The sequence below is a fragment of the Hibiscus syriacus genome, unplaced genomic scaffold, assembly GCF_006381635.1.
Source record: "Hibiscus syriacus cultivar Baekdansim isolate YM2019G1 unplaced genomic scaffold, ASM638163v2 tig00112925_pilon, whole genome shotgun sequence".
In the NCBI taxonomy this organism is placed as follows: Eukaryota; Viridiplantae; Streptophyta; class Magnoliopsida; order Malvales; family Malvaceae; genus Hibiscus; species Hibiscus syriacus.
Window position 1 is genome coordinate 674,778 of NW_024063420.1, and position 11,404 is coordinate 686,181.

At 35.6% G+C, this 11,404-nt stretch overlaps 1 pseudogene; it reads right to left on the reverse strand.

The window, feature by feature from the left end:
• Nucleotides 1-72: 72 nt before the first annotated feature.
• On the reverse strand, nt 73-3,438 carry LOC120184573 (annotated as a pseudogene).
• Between the last annotated feature and the right edge of the window lie 7,966 nt (nt 3,439-11,404).

Genomic DNA, 11,404 nt, shown 5'->3' on the forward strand with positions numbered 1-11,404 from the left:
TATTCTTTTGTTTATAAATAAGAAAAGAGTTTTTGTATTTTTCGACGAAATTCAAAGAAAGCATCAATTTCAACAGAAAATACAAATGGGGTGCCACTAAACGATAGTTGATCCCTTGCAGCATAAAACGACTGTAAGAGCAAAGAGATGCAGGGGACCAACACATGTCACAAGCCATCCAAGTTTTTCCTGTTTTAATCTCTACATGAACAATCGGATTATACTAGATCATAATAACTTATTATATAACATATCGAACTGGTTTATTTGCAATGAACCCTATTGCGACAAGGAATTTGCGATATCGATCACGAAATGGTATCTGACATCGGATTTAGCTAGCCTTTCCATGGCGGTGTTGATTTCATCTATCCGAATTAGCTCGATATCTGCATCTATATTGTTCCTGGCACAAAAGTCCAGCATCTCCTGAGTTTCTTTCATACCTCCAAAATCACTTCCTCCGACAAGCTTCCGTCCTGTGACCCAAAAATACGCATGTAAGGTTCTACTGTGGAAATATTATATGTGTATGTATGTGTTTTCAGTTAAACTAAGACCAATACATTTGAGCCTGCAATTTAGACCCGTCGTATGGAACACAATTCATAAGGCCAACAAAGACAGAAACATACCGGAAACTAAAGGAAAAACAGGCAATTCCAGTGGCTTATTAGGCAATCCCACAGTGACCAATTTTCCATTCACCTTCAGCAGAGTAAGCAATGGAAGTAGAGGATGAGCTGCATACACTGTGTCAATGATATAGTCCATGCTTCCAATAGCCGACTACAAAGTTCAAAGAGTAAGCATAAACTTAATTAAAATATTATAATTTGTAACCATCAAAGTGCTTTGCTATTGAACTCATTGCTCATTTTTGTAGAGTAATGAGATGCTGAATCAGAACAACAAAGAAAAACATCAAGCACTAGTAAGCTGAAGCCTAATCATGACTCATCCAATACTATGAAACACAACAAAACTTTTAGCCAAATATGTCAGCCAACAGCTGAACGAATTCAATAAGCAGTTGCTTCAGTAGTGGTTTATGATTAAATTGTTCAAACTGAGACATCAAGATCACCTTAGTTCATCTAATTTGTAAAGTCTATTAATCACGTACCTTCATTTTCGCAGGATCACTGGAAACAAGGAATGAGTCAGCCCCAAGCCTATTGATTGCTTCAGACTCCTTCTGAGCGGAGCTACTAATTACAGTAACTTTCAATCCAAAGGCCTTAGCAATCTTGACAGCAACATGGCCAAGTCCTCCTAGCCCGGTAATACCGAGACGCTTTCCTGCCTCAGTCATTCCATAATATTTCATAGGGCTGTACACTGTGATCCCTGCACATAACAATGGTCACCCGAATCCAGTGGCAAGTTATCAGGAAACCATAGCACATAGCGCTGGTCGACCACGATCATATCCGAATAACCACCATAATTTTTTGTCCCATCTGGATTGTGAGAGTTATAGGTAAATATTAACTGAGGGAAATAGTTCTCCAGGTCCTGCTGGCAGCATTCACATGTCTTGCAGGAGCCAACCAAAGCCCCAACCCGATCGCCAACTTTGAATTTTGTCACATTCTTCCCTACTTTTGTAGCAACGCCAACAATTTCATGCCTGCAGGACAACACCGTATGCAATATATATGCACATTCCAGTAAATGGATTAGAAAGATAATAATGTCCATCCGACTACATCTACATACTCGATAAACCATTTAATTAGAAACTCAGCTGAAAAGTTCCTAATGAGCAACTACTCAGAGCCTTGCTTCATCAGCTGACTTTATATATATATATATATATATATATTTCATAACCATTTTGTTTTCTTCCTTCATTTGTCACCTGCCTTTTAGCAGCCTGGTATATTTTGTAGCAGGACTCCCACTTTCTTTTGATGAAATTATAGCATACATCCGTAAAAATGTTATTCTTCAACCATATGAAGAACAATTTAAATATGATATTACAGAGAATAGGCAATGCGTAGGCATACAATTAAGGTTAAAAAAGGAATAGCTGTGCACAATCTACATATATACTTGAAGTAGCTTGCTTTTATATGAAAATATCCACTCATTTATGGACTGCAGTTGACCATCATTAAAGAGAAAATAATTTTCAAATACAAGTTTGAAACTAGAGAAGAAAACTTGATATATACCATGAAAATAGAACTGATATGTACCAGAAAAAACACTTTTTGCAAAAAGTAGCCTCTTAGTTGATGGATTAGAAACTAAACTATTAATAGTCTTAAAGAAAATATAATCTCAACAGATAAAGTAACCATCATCTAAATGGAATTGTAAGTATCATTTAGTATAATGCTTTAGCGGATTAACTGCAAAGAGAAGACACTACTTAAATATGCACCTGGAGAGAAAAGGCTAAGGGTAGCATAAACTTAAAGGATAATTATAAACCTTTTATTCTATGACATTTCTATTCTGTAATACCCTTTACTGGGTATGATAGCAAAATCAAACATCATTCATTTGTTAGTTGCCAGTCAAGAGCTACCTTAAGCACCTCTACGTAATACAAATATTACCTATGGCTGGCGGTGTAGTATCAGAAATAACACAAATACAAAACCGAAATAAGCATCACACATTAAAACACATCATATATAATTCTTTGATCACTACAGATTAGCATCATAATTTACAATACATGTAAGTTTAAGTATCATACCCAGGAACAACAGGATAAGAGGTGAAAACCCAGTCATTTTTGAGAATATGCAGGTCTGAATGGCACACTCCACAATAAAGAATCTTTAAAGTGACATCATCATCACCATTTTCCCTGCAAAAGAAAATTGAATGAATTCGTAACCATCATCACTCGAATTATGCATAATGTAAAGACTGAATTGTTAATATCATAATCCTAATGTTAGATAGCAGTGAGGTGAATGAAAAATCTCTCCTAATCAATATAGCTTAAATTAGAGGTTGGGTTACTTATCCCAAATATTTCACACACCTCCTCTCCTGCAAGACTATTTGAGTTTAATACCAGTACTTGCAAATTATACTGCAACTTTATGCTTCGACTTCTCTTTGTACCCAAAAAAGAAGCAAATTTCCTTTTTTTAACCATAGAATTATATTCTTACTAATGTAAACCACTAATAAAGGGTTTATGTATTAAAAAAATCCAAAAGTTTCATATTTTGCTATTACTAATCATGAGTTAAGTTTAAATTTTCATTGAAGACCAGCCAGAAGAACACGTTGAGTAAAAGGCTAAAAAAATAGCAGAAAAGAGAAAGGAAAGTTGTTATTTTGGAGAAAGAAGTGTACTTTCTGGAGAAATTGAAAGGGTGGAGGGTTCCAGATTGATCTGTAGCAGCCCAACCAAAAGCTTTTTGTTGCTTCCCTTCCTCTACTGTTTTTGACATTGCCTGTCCCTTCTTTCTGCTGTGTGTTTTGGTTGATGGGTGCAAAACCACCAGGTGAAACTTTTTAGTATAAACTACCTTATTAATCACTTTTTTCTTACTGTACACTTTTGTTTATCAAATTACAAACGTTACGTTAATCAACTATATTATCAATTTATTAAACTTTAATCATTTATGTTATTAATTATTACATTTTATTTATAGAACTGTTAATTTCTGTTAATATAATGATGTGGTACGTTAATTAAAAAAAGTTATACAATTTAATGTATAAAATTATCATGAAATTATGTAATTAAAAAATAATTACACAATTAAGAATGATATTTTTATGAATATAACATGATAAAAGGAAATAAATTTCATAAGAACTTGATCTGAAAAATATTAATAGGAAAACTGACCGATTCCTCTAATTTCTATTGGAGAAAATAACTTCAATGACCGAAAATGCCTTATAATATACGATTTTAACCAACTTTTTTTGGATTTGTGAAAATGACCAACAAATTCGCAACGCGATCTCGAATTCGCAACGTGAACTCCAATTTCGTAACTCAGTTTCCAAATTCGCAACGATTTTCAAAATTCGCAACACAGAATTTCAAATTCGCAACTCGATTTCTGAATTCGCAACGCGAATTTTATTTTCGCAACTCAATTTTCGAATTCGCAACACGAATTTTAATTTCGCAACAGGTTTTAGTTTCGCAACACAAATGTTTTGGGTATATAACTACGCAGCAGCAGCAACTCATAACCTAAATCCCTAAATCGCAACTCATTCCATCTCCATCTATTACTCTTTCCAGCGACATTCGTTCCTATATCTAATGACATCCTTCCCCGTCTCTATTTTTTTTTACATAATTTTATTTCTATATAATTTTTCAATGATTTCTCTCCCAAATTATCAACTATCAACTTAATAAAGGTATGTTTTTCTCTAAGTTAGTGATTATATGTAGTTTATAGCTCGTTTGTTTAGTAAATTAATTTACAATTTGTAGAATGAAATCATCTAATGTTGATCATGTTTGGATAGATTTGTGTTTTGGAGGGTCATGGGAGAATGTTCATGGTGTTTTACAATATATGCCTTTACCCATGAATCTTCAACTAAAACTGTCATTAAAAAAGTTAACTTATAAAATTCTAATGTTACTTGTTGCAAAGAAATTGAATTTAGAGCCTCTAAGTGGATTTAGGCTATCTTATCAGAGAAAAGGTAAAGTTTATTTGTTAACCGACAATGAAGATGTTGAACGATTCATTGCTTACATTAGTGTTTCGCAAGAAGATGATGTTACATTGTATGTTGTTGAACCTAGAAGTAGTGAAGTTGGGTCAGTAGTGGGTAGTAATCAACAAAGTTCTTCAACCCCAATTTATGGTGCTCACAATGTACAACGTTGTTATCAACCTCAAAATTTAATGGTTCCACCACAATTTCATCACCAAGAAAATTTTGTTTAACCACATTTCCAATACCAAACACAATATCAAACACAATCTCAAAACCTGCAACCTTTTCCTAATCCAAATCCCAATCAACTTTCAGTACCAAATTTCGGTTTTCGTATTGACCAGTTAGACGATTATGAGCCAACAGAAAAAATTGAGAGTACTAGTCAGTATTCGAAATTTGATCTTGGTCAATACTCGGACTTTGATCTTGGTCAATACTCGGATTTTGATGATGTTTCAGAAGAAGAAACAGACTCTGCGTGTAATGATTTTGATATTGGTCAATACCCAAATTTTGATGATGAAACAGCCGCTGCCGAGGAAGATATTATTGATAATAATGATGAGGAAGTTACGACTGTGAATGAACATGTTGAACACCCATTTTGTAATTCATATAACCCTAAGAAGAAGAAGAAGTCCCAAAAAAAAATGCCACGGGAGTATAACTGGAATATGCCAGAATTACTTCAGATACCAGAATAAGAGTTGGTAAAGATAGCAGTTGATTGTTACAAAAAAGTTATTCGTATCAAGAAAGATGATTGTTTTGATACAAAGGAAGACTTGAAGATAACTTTGTATGCGAAATGTGTGGAAGATGGCTATCAACTAAAAGTTAACAAATCAAGCAAAGATCGTTTCGAAACAAAGTGTATGATTGACCAAAAATGTACGTGGCGTATGATTGCAAAGAGGATAAAAGATTGTGAAATGTTTCAAGTTAGGACTTTTATTGATAAACATACATGTTCAAGAACCCAAGTTTTTCCTCACCATAGACATGCAAACAAAAAGGTGTTCAATGGTTTTCTGGTTGAGTTAATGTTTTTGAATGGCAGGGTATATCGGGGACATGAAATTATGACTGACATGAATGCTCGGTTCAAGATTAGTATCTCATATTCTCAAGCTTGGAGAGCCAAATGTTATGCCTTGGAATTGTTGAGGGGGTCTCCAGAAGCATCGTTTGCCCAACTGCCGGCTTATTGTCACAATTTAAAGCTGAAAAATCATGGTTCGGTAACTCATATCAAAACAGATAGAGATGGACGCTTTGAGTTATTGTTTATCGCCATTGGTGTTGCGGTTAGTAAATCAATATAATTTTGTTGACTCATTTTTGTTAGTTACATGCATTTCACATTTAAATGATTATGTCTTGTGTATATTATTTTGTAGATTCGTTCATTTATTACTTGCATGTGCCCAGTTATTATAGTTGACGGAGCACATTTGAAAGGTTGATACCTTGGAGTAAACTTATTAGCAGTAGCCATGGATGCTAACAATGGGATACTGCCAATAGCTTACGGTGTTGGTAAATCTGAAACCTCTGATTCATAGACATGGTTCATGAGACATCTTAGGGATTGCATATGTCCTATTAGCAATCTAACAATCATATCCGATAGGGCAAACTCGATTGACAACACTGTTAGAAGGTGTTTCCCAGATGCTTTTCATGGACTTTGTGGTGTTCATTTGTACATAAATCTAAAATCAAGGTCTGCTGGTATAAAAAATCACAAATGGACATACTGGAAGGCTGTAAAAGCTTATCGGGAAGTGAATTTTAATAAGCATATAAATTGTTTAAGACGTGTTTTGCCTCAATGTGCTCAAACACTATAAGATGTCGGGTTTGAAAGATGGTAAAGAGTACATCAACTTGGAGCAAGATATGGTTTTATGACGTCTAATAGTGAAGAATCAATCAACGCTCTAAGTCGTCATTCCCGAAAATTACCCATTACTATGTTAATGGAGTTTTTTCGAGCCTCTATTCAACAGTGGTACTACAAGAAAAGAAACCATGCAGGTATTATTTCTTTAAATTCGTAACTTATCATATATTTTACTAAGTATTATTTATTTAAATTTACAAGAATATTGGAACGTCGTTTTATACCATGGACAGAAAAAAAGAAAGCGAAACGTGTTGTGAAGTCAACGTCATGGAGAGTTGAACCATGTTAAAACACTTTGTTTGAAGTATTGGATAATAACTTAAATGGGCTTATCGATCTAAATGCAAAGACGTGTAGTTGTATGAAATGGAAAACATCTGGTTATCTGTGTGGCCATGTTATAAAAGTTTCTCTTCATCTAAACCAAGATGATTCAAGCGCATACGTTATGGATTGCTACACTACAGAAGTATATCGACAGACTTATGCCGAGATTGTCTACCCTATTCCACATCCTTCTTAGTGGGACATACCAGATGACTTACAAACAGTTTTGCCACCAGTCATGGATAACAGGCTACCTAGCCTACCAAAAAATCATGATCGTATACCGTCTAAGGGTGAAGAGAAAAGGATATCGACATGTAGTCGGTGCAAGGAAAGTGGTTATACAAGGTTGACCTGTGGATCACCAGTGCCATCACAATCATCTTTTTCTCTAACAAAATATGGATCCTCATCAAAATCCAAAGCTCATATGGTGTCAAGCAAAAGGAAATCAAAATCGCAATCAAAATCAAAATCCCAATCACAACTGGCTTCACCTTTTGGGACTTATTAACTTAGGTGATTTTTAAATGCAAACATTGTATTATGTGTATTTTATGTGTGAATGCATACATTTCAGTTAGACATTCATTAGTAACTTGAGTTTGAACATTGCTATGATCTGTTCAGTTGTTATCACTTATCAGATTTTTTGTTGCGATTGTTGCAAAAGTCAAATTCGAAACACGAAATTGTAACGCGAAAATCGCAATGCGAATTTGACTTTCGCGTTGCGAATTTGACTTTCACGTTGCAAATTTGAGTTTCGCAATGCGAAAATTGCATTGCGAAAGTGTACCTTCAATAGGTCTTTTTTGCCTTCAACATAATGCAGATTGAAATTTAAAACAACAAATCAACTTTTACAAATCAATTAAACAAGCAAAAAATAATTCTTATTTCCTCATCAATTAAACAAATCAACTTTTACAAATACATTAATTTCACACAAACAATTGTTTATGCATAATTACATCAATTTCACGTAGCTCACTTCAGGATTAACCTGCAGAAACCAAACATTTGCTCAAACAACACTTTCTACACATCTAAAACCAACAAACAACAAATTATTGAATTATAGGTACTTAACCAAACATTTTCAAACCAATAAAGAGTATATATGTTAACAACACTTGCTCAAACTTACCAATTGTTTATGCACACTTTCAGCACGCAGATTCAGGTAGGCAGCGTCTCGCATATATCGTTCTAGCCATAAAATGCCGAAACCACAAGCCTACTGCACCTCTATCTCTATCTGTGGGAGGTAGAAACTATTTACTTCCTGTCGTCAAACATTCCAAGCACATGCATACGAGAGGACCACAATCCCCTCTGGCTCCCTGCGTTTGTTGTGGTGCGGTCTCGTCTCTGATCATTGTAACTTTGAACTTCTTTGGTTTCTTGTTTCCAGAATTAGTCCAATAATCAATCACATCCAAGTATTTAGCCAAATGAGCACTCCATCCCTTACAAATAATATCTCTCAAATCAGACAATGGTATGTAATTCAACATGCTGTCATATACCATTATCTTCAGGGATGGGGGCTGAAGCTCGACGAGAAGCCAATGACGACGTTCCAAAATAAGGATAAACACCTGCAATCATAAATAATAATTCAATTGTGCACATCAAATTTTTATTTATGGACACCTTTAAAATATTCAAAAATAAATACTAACCTTATCGACCTCTCACCACGCAGAATAAAGTTTAGGTTTTCCATTACCAATACATATGAAATGTCTCTCTGATCCTTCAAGTGAGCTACGTGAAAAGACGTTAGCATAATAGTCCATCGTGTATTTTTTATTTTCTTCAATTTCTTTATTATCAGAAGACGTGACACCCATGCATCAATATGTTGTTTTATAAAAAAAAATACATATATTAGTGAATTTCATAAATTTAAAAAAAATTAATCAAAATGAAATATAAGAAGAATATAAGACTTACCCCCGTCGAAATAGCCATTGTCTTCAACCCCTAATAACACACCCCACCAAGACCGATCAAGAAACAAATGCATATCATCGTCGAGTTTGCATATGTCAGCGTAACACCCCTGGCTCCGCTCATGTAGATAAAAATCAACTGTGGTCATAACCCAAAGGGTATTATCCAGAATTGTGTTCGGTACTGTTCTCCTCTCCACTTCAGACACCGGAATGGTACTGACCGATAACTCATACGTAAACCAACTCTCATCCATCATGTCGGGCACATGAGGGGTTTTACCAATATGTCGACATATTATGCCATATGAATCGGGCTCTTGAACGGTGGAAGGAACCTCTTGAACGATGATAGGGGCCTCTTGAACGGTGGGAGGGGCCTCTTGAATGATTGGAGAGGCCTCTTGAACGATGACAGGTGAATCGGGATTCTTCTTACGGAGTCTTGGCACCATTGGGGTGAACGGAGACGTAATGGCACGTGCACGACGTCTGATGCGTAAACCCCGTCATGCAAGAAAAACCCGACGTAAAGTATCTACCTTATTGAGCCGCTAAAAATAAATTAATACATAAATCAGTAAATAAATAAATAAATAATGCCAAAAAAGGTTATTTGCATTTTTAGGATAGTATTAAACAAACTTACCTCATTGCGTAGAGTATGAATCTCATTTTACAATGATGCAACAATCTCTCGTAGAACGGCTACCTCATCACGTAAAGTAGATACCTCACCATGTAAAGCAACATTGTCATCACGTAAAACCTCCACCTCACCACGTAAGGACCGTACCTCATCACGCCATGCACCATTGTCTTCACGTAAAGTACCGACCTCCTCACGCAAAGCATTGACCTCATCACGTAACTCCCCTAACTCATCCCGTGGAGGTGGAGAACAGAGAGATAAATGTCGTGGCATCTTTATCGGTCGCCTATCATGAGGTGATAGTGGAGAAGAGGCTCGATGATGTGATTGAATAGGTGATGGCTCTCGTTGTGGAGGTGTATAATCGGCTCGATCAGGTGATGGCTCTGGGTGAGGTGATGGCTCTCGAAGTAGGGGCTTCTCATCATCCGTGCCATCAAAAAAACGCTTATTAGCTTGCCATCAATCAGTGGCAAGCTCAGCCTCTGTGGGTGTTAGCCTCTGTAATGGGTAGTTGGCCTCATAACAATATAAAAGCTCAAACAAAGTTAAACGTCTACTAGTAATAACTTGTTTATATATGGTAGTATTTGTGTTAACTTACATCATTCATCGTCGTATATGGTAGTAACTCTTCCTAATCCAACAAGCGGATCCTCCTCCAAGAAATAGCTCTAGGAATATCATTTGAATTTTTGATTGCATATGTCCACATGCTGGGAAAAGCCTCAAATATCCAAATCTACAAACAATATAATACAGAAACATTAGTAATTGTTAAATAATTAATTATAATTTTGGAAACATTATATAGAAATTCTTACCTTAAAGGCCCAAATAAAGCCTGCCAAAGTGTATTTGGAACCATGGCCACGTAAACTTTTTCGGTTCTCAAAGGCAGACGACAACTTTTTCCAGGTAGCTTTCCATAAATATAAACCCCACGGAAACATGTTCCATGCATTTAGGTCATCTACCAATAATATTAGGTCCTCAGAAATAGGTTGTCTGGCCTCTTTGCCTAAAAAGTTGGCATGCAAAAGTAATAAATGGCATACTCGGACAACATCGAGGTCATCCATCCGAGTAAAACCATCTTTAACAAATAATCTTTTGAAGTCATCGACTTGTAAACTCGGCTTTGCCTTTGCCATCTCAGAAAAAACCCGAGATAACCATGATGGGAGGGCGATATGACTAGTGTACCGACCTACATCATCATTTCCTAAGCGTAGACCAGTGATTAAGCAAAACTCCTCCCGCCCAAAACAAGTATATTCCGGAGGAAAATAAAACCATATCTCTTCATCACCACGTTGTATCCTCTCGGTTAGATCGTTAGTCATGGCCTGAAGAAACAAATGGGTCAACATAGCATCTCCACCCGGATGTTGTACTTTCAGCCATGGCCCGAAGCAAGTATCCTCAAACAATTTTCTTTTTACAGGTGTAAGCGTCGATGCAATTGTAATGGCTAGGCTTAATTTATTCCTTAAGGTCAATGAAGCTGAAAAATATTTCTACAAAAACAATAAACATATCAAGTTAGATATACCAAAAACTACAAATTATACACTATAAACAGACATAATATTAAACAGTGAAAACAAAGCCAAATATGTTTCAAACTTGCACGGTATTCACTCAAGTCATTATTCTATCATAGTTCACAAAATGCATCAGATAACATTCCAGAAGTAAGCACTTATATAAATATTTAAAAGGACAACATATAAGTTTAGTGCAGGTTCAAGGACAACATAAAGAGTAGTAGTTTATTCTTGAAGCTTAAATTCGCAACACTGTGAAGTTAGTATTTGTCTTTGTTTTTTGGTTGAAGTAATGCAATTCATTCAAGTTTCAATTTGCAGAAGA